The sequence below is a fragment of the Theropithecus gelada genome, chromosome 16 (genome assembly GCF_003255815.1).
Source record: "Theropithecus gelada isolate Dixy chromosome 16, Tgel_1.0, whole genome shotgun sequence".
Taxonomy (NCBI): Eukaryota; Metazoa; Chordata; class Mammalia; order Primates; family Cercopithecidae; genus Theropithecus; species Theropithecus gelada.
In genome coordinates this window covers 5,062,229-5,074,412 of record NC_037684.1, presented here as the reverse complement: position 1 = coordinate 5,074,412, position 12,184 = coordinate 5,062,229, and the positions used below count along the sequence as shown (strand labels likewise).

At 36.4% G+C, this 12,184-nt stretch overlaps 1 protein-coding gene across 2 annotated transcripts in view; it reads right to left on the bottom strand.

Annotated features, from left to right (window-relative positions):
- NF1 (neurofibromin 1) overlaps nucleotides 1-12,184 on the bottom strand; it is a 292,160-nt gene that overhangs the window by 175,265 nt on the left and 104,711 nt on the right. The gene's annotated exons all lie outside the window — the stretch shown is intronic.

Below are 12,184 nucleotides of genomic sequence, written 5' to 3'. Positions count from 1 at the left end.
CTTTTTTTTTCCCCCAAGATGGTGTCTTCCTCTGTTACCCAGGCTGGAATGCAAAGGCACAATCTCGGCTCATTGCAACCTCTGCCTCCCGGGGTCAAAGCGATTCTCCTGCCTCAGCCTCCAGAATAGCTGGGTTTACAGGCGCCTGCCACCATGCCTGGCTAATTTTTGTATTTTCAGTAGAGACAGGATTTCACCATGTTGGCCAGGCTGGTCTTGAACCCCTGGGCTCAAGTGATCCTTCTGCCTCGGCCTCCCAAAGTGCTGGGATTACAGGCGTGAGCCACCACGCCTAGCCTTCAACTTTGAATTCAGCTGATCATATCTTCTTTTTGATATTTAAAGTCTAAATATTATACTATCTTGGCTCTGGCCTATGATAAATTGTTCCACCCTTTTGTAACACACCAGGTTATATTCAACCTTCAGCCTTCTAAATAGGAATATATTCAAGGCTGTTCTGTTGCTCTAAATTTGTTTCTCAAAAAAAATTACCTACTCTTGTGATGTTAATCCCTCTTTACAGTTCATTAACAAATTTCTTCACTTGGCTTTTCTCCTAAATGAGTATCTCACATCTCCACCTACATGTATGCTCAAATGTAACAAGTCAAGAACTAAACTCACCCAACACTAGCATAATATATTATTCTCAAGTGTACATGGAACATTCTCCAAAACAGACCATATGTTAGGCTACAAAATAAGTCTTAATACATTTAAAGAAATTGAAATCATACAAAGTATGTTGTCTGATCATAATGGAAATGAAAAACCAACAGCAGATAAAAAACTAAAAAATTCACAAATACGTGAAAATTTGTGAATGTTAACAGATCAAAGGAAAAAATCACAAAGGAAATTAGAAAACAACTTGAGACAAATGAAAATGAAAACATAACATACTAAAACTTATAAGATGCAGTGAATGCATGGCTAAAAGAAAAATGTAAAGCTGTAAACATTAAAAAATAAGAAAGTTCTCTCATTCAACAACCTAACTATACACCTCAAGGAACTAGAAAAAGAGTAAACTACACCAAAGCTAGCAGAAGAAAGAAAATAATAAAGATTAGAGAGAAAACAGAGAACAGAAAAACAATGGAGAAAAATTACAAAACCAGAAGTTGATCCTTTGAAAAAGTCAACAAAACTCTAGCTAGATCATTTAACAAAAAAAGAAACAAATAAAAGAGAGACAGAGAGAAAGAACACCAAATTACTAAACTCAGATATGAAAGTGGTGACACGGTCAGATGCAGTGGCTCATGCCTGTAATCCCAGCACCTTGGGAAGCCAGGGCAGGTGAATCACTTGAGGTCAGGAGTTCAAGACCAGCCTGACCAACACGGTAAAACCCCCATCTCTGCTAAGAAGACAAAAATTACACAGGCATGGTGGTGTATGCCTGTAGTCCCAACTATTAGGGAAGCTGAGGCAGGAGAATCGCTTGAACCCAGGAGGCGGAGGTTGCAGTGAGCCAAGATCGTGTCACTGCACTCCAGCCTGGGAGAAACAGCAAGACTCCATCCCCGCACCCCCGTCCCCCCCCCAAAAAAAGGAAAAAAGTGGTGACACTACTGATTTTACAAAAATAAAAAGAATTATGAGACGATACTATGTAAACCTATATGCCAACAATTTGGATAACCTGGATAAAATAGACAAATTTCTACAAACACACAATCTACCAAAACTAACTCATGAGGAAATGGAAAATCTAAACAGAACTATAACTAGTAAAGGGATTAAATCAGTAATCACAAAGCTCCCAAAGAAAAGGCCAGGACCAGATAGCTTTCACTGGTTGATTCTACCCAAAATTTAAAGAATGCTTCTCAAACACTTCCAAAAAACTAAAGTGAAGGGAACACTTCTCCTCAATAGTTATATGGTCCAACATTACCCTGATACCAAAGCCAGACAAAAATACTACAAGAAAACTACAGGCTAATATACTTTAGGAATACTGATGCAAAACTCAACAAAATCAGCAGCCTATTAAAAGAATGACAAACCACGACCAAGTGAAACTTACTCCAGGAGCACAAGATGATTCAACAACAAAAAAATCAATGTAATACACTACATTAATAGAATGAAGAAGAAACTCCACGTGATCATCTGAATCAATACAGAGAAACCACTTGACAAAGTTCACACCTTTTATGATAAAAAACACTCAAGCTAGGAATAGGAGGAAATTTCCTCAACATCATAAAACCCATATAGTAAAAACCAATAGCTAACAACATACTCAATAGTAAAAGATTGCAAGTTTTTCCCCTAAGATCAGGAACAGGATGGTGATGCCCACTTTTTCTTCTTCTATTCGGCATAATACTAGAAATTCTAGATAGAGCAAGTAGGCAAGAAAAAGATGGAAAAGTCATTCAAATTGGACAGAAAGAAGCACAATTATGTCTATTCACAGATGATATATCTGTAGAAATCCCTAAAGATGACACATACACACCAAAAACAATCTGTTAGAGCTAATAAATTCAAAGTCACAATACAAATCCAGCACACAAAAATCAGCTAGATTTCTATACATTAGCAATGAAAAATACAAAAACGAAATTAAGAAAACAATTCCACTTATGATAGCATCAAAAATAAAATATACAGGAATTAAGAAGGTGAAAAACTTATACAATAAAAAACTACAAAACACTGCTGAAAGAAATTAAACATAAATAAATGGAAAGATATCCCACGTTCCTAGATGGTTAAGGTAACAATATTACCCAAAGCAATATACAGATTCAATGCAATCCCTATCAAAATCCCAATGGTATTTTTTGCAAAAAAAAAAAAAAGAAAAGAAAAACCCCTCTTAAAATTCATATGGAATCTCAAAGAAGTGCATAATAGTCAAAATTGTCTTGAAAAAGAATAAAGTTGGATAACTCACACTTTCTTATTTGAAAACTTACTACAAAGCTACAGCAATCAAAACAATGTGTTACCAGCATAAGCACAGTCATACAGACCAATGGAATAGAGAGCCTAGAAAGAAACCCTCACACATATGACCAATTTTTGACAAAGGTGCTGAGACCGTTCAATGGAGAAAGGAGAATCTTTTCAACAAATGATGCTAGGAAAACTGATTATCCACATGCAAAAGAATGAAGATGGACCCTTCTCTTACATCATATACAAAAATTAACTCAAAACAGATCAAAGACCAAAACTTAACAGTAAAGCTATAAAACTCCTAGAAGAAAATATAGGAAAAAAAATATTTCCAACATTGCATTTGGCAAAGATTTCTTGTATATGATACCAAAAAAGCACAGGCAACAAAAGAAAAAAAACAGATAAACTGGACTTCATCAAAATAAAAACTTTTGTATAACAAAGGACACTATCAAGATGAAACAACAATCCACAGAGTGGGAGAAAATATTTGCAAATAATGTATCTCATAAGGGATGAATAACCAGAATATATTAAAAATTCCTATAACTAAAAAAAAAATTTAGAGCCTTACAAATACTTTAGTTGTTTTAAAAAACTGAAAATAGATGAACTAAGCCATTGCCTCAAGAAATAACAATATAGGGCCGGGCGCGGTGGCTCAAGCCTGTAATCCCAGCACTTTGGGAGGCCGAGGCGGGCGGATCACGAGGTCAGGAGATCGAGACCATCCTGGCTAACATGGTGAAACCCCGTCTCTACTAAAAATACAAAAAACTAGCCGGGCGAGGTGGCGGGCGCCTGTAGTCCCAGCTACTCGGAGGCTGAGGCAGGAGAATGGCCTGAACCTGGGAGGCGGAGCTTGCAGTGAGCCGAGATCGCGCCACTGCACTCCAGCCTGGGTGACACAGTGCGAGACTCCGTCTCAAAAAAAAAAAAAAAAAAAAAAAAAAAAAAAAGAAATAACAATATAAATAAAATGAAAGCTAAAATTAATGAAACAGAAAAATTTAAATGCTAGGAAACAAAATCAAAGTCTAGGTTTTAAAGACCAATAAAACAGTAAACATGAACGAGGAAAAAGAGAAATGAGTAAACAGTTACAAACATGGATACTAAAGATAATTACATGAGAATATGGAAATATAACCTTTATGTAATTGTACAAGTAAAATATATAAGTATTATATACAACTCTGCACTGATAAAATTGAAAAATATATTTTCTAGCAAAGAACAAACCATCAAAAGTGACTTTAAAAACAACAGAAATTCTTCAAAAAATTAAAAATAAAATAACGATATGATGCAGCAATTCTACTTCTGGATATATATTCAGAAGAATTAAAAGCAGGGTCTTGAAGTTATTTGTACACCCATGTTCACAGTAGCATTATTTATAATAGCCAAAAGGTGGAAACAACCGAAAAATCCACTGGCATATAAATTTAGATAAATAAAATGTTGGTATACACATACAATGGAATATATCATTCAGCCTTAAAGAAGAAGGAAATCCTGACATGCTACAATATGGATGAATACTATTTCAGCCATTAAAAAAAGAATGAAATCCTGTCTTTCATGGCAACACGAATGGAACTGGAGGACATTATGCTAAGTAAAATAAGCCCATGTCCAAAAGACAAATACTGTATGAGTCCACTTATATGAGGTAGTCAATGATTCAGAGAGACAGAAAGTAAAAGGATGGTTGCCAGGAGTTGAGGGTAGGGAAAAAAGGAGAGCTGTTTAATAGACACAGAATTTGTTTTGCAAGATGAAAAGGTTTTGGAGATTGGTTGCACAACAATGTGAAAGATAGTGCTACTAAACTGTATACTTAAAAATGGCTAAGATGGTAAACTTTATTTTGTGTGTATTTTACTGCATACAAAGTTTTAAAAAGCAACAGAAAACCAACATAGATCCATTTATGGGAGTTCAAATAAAAGGTGATTAATGAGTTATTTTAAATAGGCAATAGATAGGCTAGTTCTAGAAATAGCATTAAGAAACCAGTAGCAGTACTTAAGAAGAAAAGTATAAACTGAAGGTCAAGACTGAACAGGAAGCTTACTTTTCCACTGAATTTCCTTCCTGATGTATAGTGAAAATTTCCATTATGTCAATTTTTTTTTTCTTTAAAACTAATGATAAGCAAAAGTCAAAGGAAATCTTAACAGCTTCTAACCTTGATGATTTTATAATGATTTCTATCTAATCGGATAATTTCTATTATTTAAATTATTCCAGGCCATAGAAAAGACTGATAGTTCCCGAACTCACATTACTAATTTGGCACAAATAACTGTTAGAATAATTAGTTACTTTCAAAAGTGATAATGCATATTATGTTAAATATACACATTTTCTAAGCATCAGAAAGCTGAAGCACTGGAAGGAAATGTTTTATTAAGTAGCTACCCAATGCATTTGCCAATAGCCAACCAAGTTTACCTCACACACACACACACACAAATGAACATACTAAAAGTACGGATTTCCAAATATATTTCAGCTCCAAATTTAAAGTGAATGTTTATATAACATAGAAACTATCTCACTGGATACAATTCAGCTCTAAAACTAGAGTTCAGGGCCCTTTATCTTTTGTTATTAATTTTAAATTTTTTGATGTATTAATGTTTATGAAGAACATAGTAATGTTTCCATAGATATACAGAGATCAAATCAAGGTAATTAGCATATCCATCATCTCTTATCATTTCTTTGTGCTGGGAACATTCAACATCCTCCTCCTAGTTCTTTGAAACTGTGTAACATATTGTTAATTACAGTCATCTTACAGTGGTATACAACACTAGAACTTACTCTTTCTATCTAGTTGTAACTTTGAATCCTTTAACAAATCGCTCCCTACCCTTCCTGCGCCCTATCCTTCCCAGTCTGTAGTATTCTGTTCTACTTTTTACTTCTATGAGATCAACTTTTTTAGCTTCCATGTACGAACAAGAACATGCAGTGTTTAACGTTCTGTCCCTGGTTTATTTCACTTAATATAATGTCCTCCAATTCAATCTATGTGCCTCAAAATACAGAATTTCATTTTTTTTATGGCTGAATACTATTCCACTGTGTATATATACCATATTTTCTTTATGCATTCATCTGTTGTTAGATACTTAGGATGATTCCATATCTCGGCCATTGTGAATAGTGCTGCAATAAACATGGGGGTGCAGATGTCCCTTCCTTTGGATAAATGTCCAATAATGAATTGTTGGATCACATGGTAGTTCTAGTTGCAGTTTTTTGAGGAACCTTCTCACTGTTCTCCATAGTGGCTGTACTAGTTTACATTCCCACTAGCCACATTTAAGAGTTCACTTATCTCCACACCTTTGCCAGCACTTGCTAATTTTTGTCTTTTTGATAGTAGCCATTCTAACCAGGATAAGATGATATCTCACTGTGGTTTTCATTTGCATTCCCTGATGACTAGTGATGTTGAGCTTTTTAAAAAAATGTGTCTGTTGGTCATGTGTCTGTCTTCTTTTAAGAAATGTCTATTCAGGTCATTTGCCCATTTTTTAATTGGATTCTTTTTTTTTTATTTGCTGTCAAGACGTCAGAGTTCCTTGTATATTCTGGATATTAATCCTCTGCTGGATACATACTTTGCAAATATTTTCTCCTATTCTGTAGGTTGTCTTCTCACTCTGCCAATTGTTTCCTTTGCATTAATGTTAATTTTTTAAAGAAAAGTAACTTAAATGCTTGACAATATGGAATTTAAAATATGGTACATTCAAGCTGGGTGCAGTGGCGCATGCTTATAGCTGCAGCTATCTGAAGGTTGAGGTGGAAGAGGATCGCATAAGCCCATAAGTTTGAGACCAGCCTGGGCAACATAATAGCAAGACTTAGTCTCTTTTTAAAAAAATGGTATGTTCAATTTGGGGAACACCTTACAGCAGTTAAAGCCAATGACCTAGATGAACAATAGTTCTCAAATTTCAATGTGCATTAACAACCACTTGAAAGGACTTAATAAAAACTGCTGTTTTTAGTGAGAAACTAAATATTTAGTTAGAAACTAAGAACTGGCATTTCTCACAAGTTTCCAGGTGATGCTGATGCTGCTGGTCTAAAGACCACACTTTGGCCGGGCGCGGTGGCTCAAGCCTGTAATCCCAGCACTTTGGGAGGCCGAGGCGGGTGGATCACGAGGTCAGGAGATCGAGACCATCCAGGCTAACATGGTGAAACCCCGTCTCTACTAAAAATACAAAAAACTAGCCGGGCGTGGTGGCGGGCGCCTGTAGTCCCAGCTACTCGGAGGCTGAGGCAGGAGAATGGCGTGAACCTGGGAGGCGGAGCTTGCAGTGAGCCGAGATCGCGCCACTGCACTCCAGCCTGGGTGACACAGCGCGAGACTCCGTCTCAAAAAAAAAAAAAAAAAAAAAGACCACACTTTGAGAAACACTGAACTATATACCTATCTGTCTATCTCCCCATCCTCATAAAAATGTAAAAGCTAGACTGGAAGAATACACATTTAACCCTTTGCAGTGGCTGTCCCTGGGAAAGAAGAAAAAGAAATTAGTGGGATTTGTAATTAAGTGAGAATTTATGGAAGTATTACTTGTTCACAACTTTTAAAAGCAATATAAGGACTAAGCTCTGATGTTTTAACTTGCCCAAATTCCTACCTAAGGGGTCTAAGGGAGGTATGCCCTACAAACCATAAGTTCTCATCAGATGGGTTTTATTTGACCCTATATATCGTGACTTACTTTTCAATCTGACTCTGGCATAACATTATGAGACAAGGACAGAATATTTAGCCCCAAAATATATTTTCTTGCCATACCTTGAAATTGCCATGCAAGGTCTCTTGTGGGAAAAAGCCACATTCTATAGAGAATCCCCTTTTCCCTTTGTTTTCCTTCCTTCCTTTCCAGATCCAGGAGATAATCGACTAAGAGCCAGGCACCCTTTTAGGTCTAGTAAGAAACATTTTACAACCTGCTCTCTGAAGTTTGCTGAGAGATTCCTCCGCGCAACAAAACCTGGTCTCCATAATCCTTTATCCTTTATCTTAACCTGGACACTCCTTTCCATTAATCCCAAGTCTTCAGACGAACTCAACCGTCAACTAGAAAATGTTTAAAGTTACCTATAGCCTGGAAGCCCCCACTTTGAGTTGTCCCACCTTTCTAAACCAAACCAATGTATTTCTTAAATGTATTTGATTGATGCTTCATGCCTTCCTAAAATATATCAAACCAAGCTGTACCCCAACCACTTTTGGGCCTGTGTCACTCATATTTGGTTCAGAATAAATCTCTTAAAATATTTTATAGAGTTTGACTCTTTTCGTGGACACATATATAAATTTCTCAAAAGACGAGCAAAATATAAAAATGTTAATAGGAGTATGGGGAACTGTTACATTCTTTGTACATTTCAAATATTTCTTTTTAAAAAAAGATACTATAGTCAAAAGAAACAGGTGACTGGAAAATATTTACAGACTAAAAATGTAGGATTACTGCTCTTAATATACAAAAAATTTCGCAAATTCATAAGGAACTGGAAGCAACATAACAGAAGAATAGGTAAAGAAGTCAACAGACACCTGCAAAAGAAAACATGCAAATGGCAAAGAAACATATGAACTGTTTCCAAACCTCAGTAACCTTAAAAAGAATAAAAATTACAATGAGATACTATCTTTGTTCTCAGTATCTGAGAATTTTAATTAGTGCTCTCATTTGGAAAATTAATGTTTAGGTCAATACTTTTTTCTTTTATATCACTTATTAAATACGAACTTTCAGAATAGTCATGTAACCACAACCACAATCATGACATAGAACATTTCAATCATCACCACAATCAATCACCTACTGCTCCTTTGCAATAAATTTCCTCCCCTAACTTCCACTCCTGACATCCACTTATCTGCTTTCTGTCCTGAATTTCGTCTTCTCTAGAAGTTTTAAGAAATCACATAGCATGTCATCTCTTGAGCCTGGCTTCTTTCACTTAGCATAATATTTTTGAGATTTACACATGTTGCCGAGTCAGTAGTTAGTTCCTTTTTATTGCTGAATAGTATTCCATGGTTTCAAGGCATCACCATTGGTTTATTCATTCACCAGCTGATGGACACTTGGGCTGTTTTCAAATTTAGGCTATTATAAATAATATGTATACTCGAGTATACATCCTTGAGAGAAGGTATATGCCTCTGTGTGATTTTTTAATTTTCATATTATAGGGACACAACATAATTTTCATTTTCTTCAAGACTGTAACACCTTCAACATTCGTATTTATGGATTAATATTCACAGATATAAATGTTTAATCTATATGCATATTCTTGTTCCTAATCTTATGTTATCATTCTATGCTTGAAAATTTATAACATATTTTTAATATACTGTTTGCTTCCTTTCTGAATGCCATTTTTCAGCTTTATTGAGGTATGATCGAAAAATAAAAATTGTATATATTTAAGGTGTACAACATGATGTTCTGATAAACTTATATATTCTAAAATAAGTACCACAATCAAGGTAATTAACATATCCATCACACAGTTTACCTCTGAAAGAGAAGGTAAGAATACCTGAGATGAGATACTATCTTACCTTATTAGTGTGGCAAAAATTCTAAAGACTGAACAATAGCTAATCCTGATAAAAATGCAGGAAAATAGGCAATTCAGTGGGGATGAAACTGTGACCTGCTGCAACTACTGGGGAATGTAAATCTAGTAATAACTATTACAAATTTTAAATGCAAATGTTCTCGACACAGGAACCCCCAGTTTTTGGATTCTAATCTATAGAATTAAAAGCATCAGTTAACAAGAATATATGAAAAAGATATTTACTTAAGGCTTAGCTATAGTGTCAAAAAACTGAAAACATCTGAATACCCACCCATTCAGCAAAATGGCTGAGTAAATGAGGCTCATTAGTGTAACAGAATGTTACCTAATATTGAAAGGAATGTGTTAGATCTCTATCAACTATTTTGAGGAACAGCTAAAATACTTTCTTAGATAAATAACGAGGGAGAGTAATGTGCATAAAATAATTTCATTTTAAAATACAACCAAAACCACCCTACGTATGTATGTGTACTTTGCATTTGAATTTATGGGTAAATAGATGTGAGTGGAAGAATACATACCAGCCAATGACACTAACTAGCTTAGAGGGAATGTGAGTAGAAAAGGGTGAGAATACTATTTTATTTTATTATTTTATTTTTTATTTTTTTGTTTTTTGAGATGGAGTCTCGCTCTGTCACCCAGGCTGGAGTGCAGTGGCGTGATCTCAGCTCACGGCAACCTCCACCTCCCAGGTTCAAGCAATTCTCCCTGCCTCATCCTCCAGAGTAGCTGGGATCGCAGGCGCCTGCCACCACATCCAGCTATTTTTTTTTGTAATACATTTTTTTAAATATATTTTTTAGCCAGGCGCAGTAGCTCATGCCTGTAATCCTGGCACTTTGGGAGGCCAAGGCAGGCGGATCACCTGAGGTCGTGAGTTCGAGAGCAGCTTGAACAACATGGAGAAACCCCATCTCTACTAAAAATACAAAATTAGCCAGGCCTGGTGGTGCATGCCTGTCATCCCAGCTACTCAGGAGGCTGAGGCAGGAGAATCGCTTGAACCCAGGAGGTGGGGGTTGCAGTGAGCCGAAATCATGCCATTGCACTCCAGCCTGGGCAACGAGAGTGAAACTTCATCTCAAAATAAATAAATAAATAATACTTTTTTTAAAATCCAGAAAGATATAAAAATCTAAACTTTTAAATCTAGAAAATACCAGAGAAATATTAAAAAGCATACTTCAAAAATCTTGGCACATGCCAGACAAAAAGGTCACACGCTGAATGATTCCATTTATATGAAATGTCTAGTTTAGAATAAGTAAATCTATAGAGACAAACTAGATTACTAGTTGTGAGTGAGGCGAGAGGAACGGGGGGGAGTGATTACTAACGGGTTTCTTTTTGGGAAGATGAAAATGTTCTGCACAGAAACAATGGTGATGATTGTACAACTTTGTTAATGTAGTAAAATCGCTGAATTTTACACTTCAAAAACATAAATTTTATGGTATGTGAATTATATCTCAATAAAATGACTAATATCTTGTGGGAAGAGAAGTCTGACCAAAAAAGCTAGGAGACAAAAAAGAACAAGGCTGAGGTGACTACATGCAAATTGTAAATATCTATATAGTAAAAAGAACTCATAAAGTTTAAAAACGAAACCAAATAAAAATGTACACATATACCCTTACAAATCAATAAAAGACAAACAATTTGCGTGGTGGCGCACGCCTGTAATCCCAGCACTTTGGGAGGCCGAGGTGGGAGGATCACGAGGTCAGGAGATCAAGACCATCCTGGCTAACACGGTGAAACCCCGTCTCTACTAAAAATGCAAAAAATTAGCCGTGCGTGGCAGCGTGCGTCTGTAGTCCCAGCTACTTGGGAGGCTGAGGCAGGAGAATGGCGTGAACCTGCGAGGCGGAGCTTGCAGTGAGCCGAGATCGCACCACTGCACTCCAGCCTGGGCGACTGAGTGAGACTGCATCTCAAAAAACAAAAAGACAACAATTCAATGGGAAAATTAGCAATTCCCTGAAGATATACAAATAACCAATAAACACTTAGAAAGCTACAGCTGTGATTATTAAAATGTAAATTCACTCAAGAGTACTACTGAATTTATAGCTTTTTATTTATTTCTATTTTTCCAATAAACAACAAAACACCCTACTGTATTAGTCAGGGTTCTCTAGAGGACAGAATTAATGGAATAGATACTTATATAAAGGGAAGTTTATTAAGTATTAACTCACACGATCACGTGGTCTCACAACAGGCTGCTGCAGGGTGAGGAGCAAGGAGAGCCAGTCCAAGTTCCAAAACTGAAGAACTTGGAGTCCGACGCTGGAGGGCAGGAAGTATCCAGCACAGGAGGAAGATGCAGGCTGGGAGGCTACGCCCATCTCTCTTTTCACATTTTTCTGCCTGCTTATATTCTAGCCACACTGGCAGCTGATTAGGTGGTAGCCACCCAGATTAAGGGTGGGTCTGCCTTTCCCAGTTCACTGACTCAAATGTCAATCTCCTTTGGCAAAACCCTCACAGACACACCCAGGATCAATACTTGGTATCCTTCAATCCAATCAAGTTGACACTCAGTATTAACCATCACAAGTCCACCCCTTGTCAACTTGAACCCATACACATCTCCTGA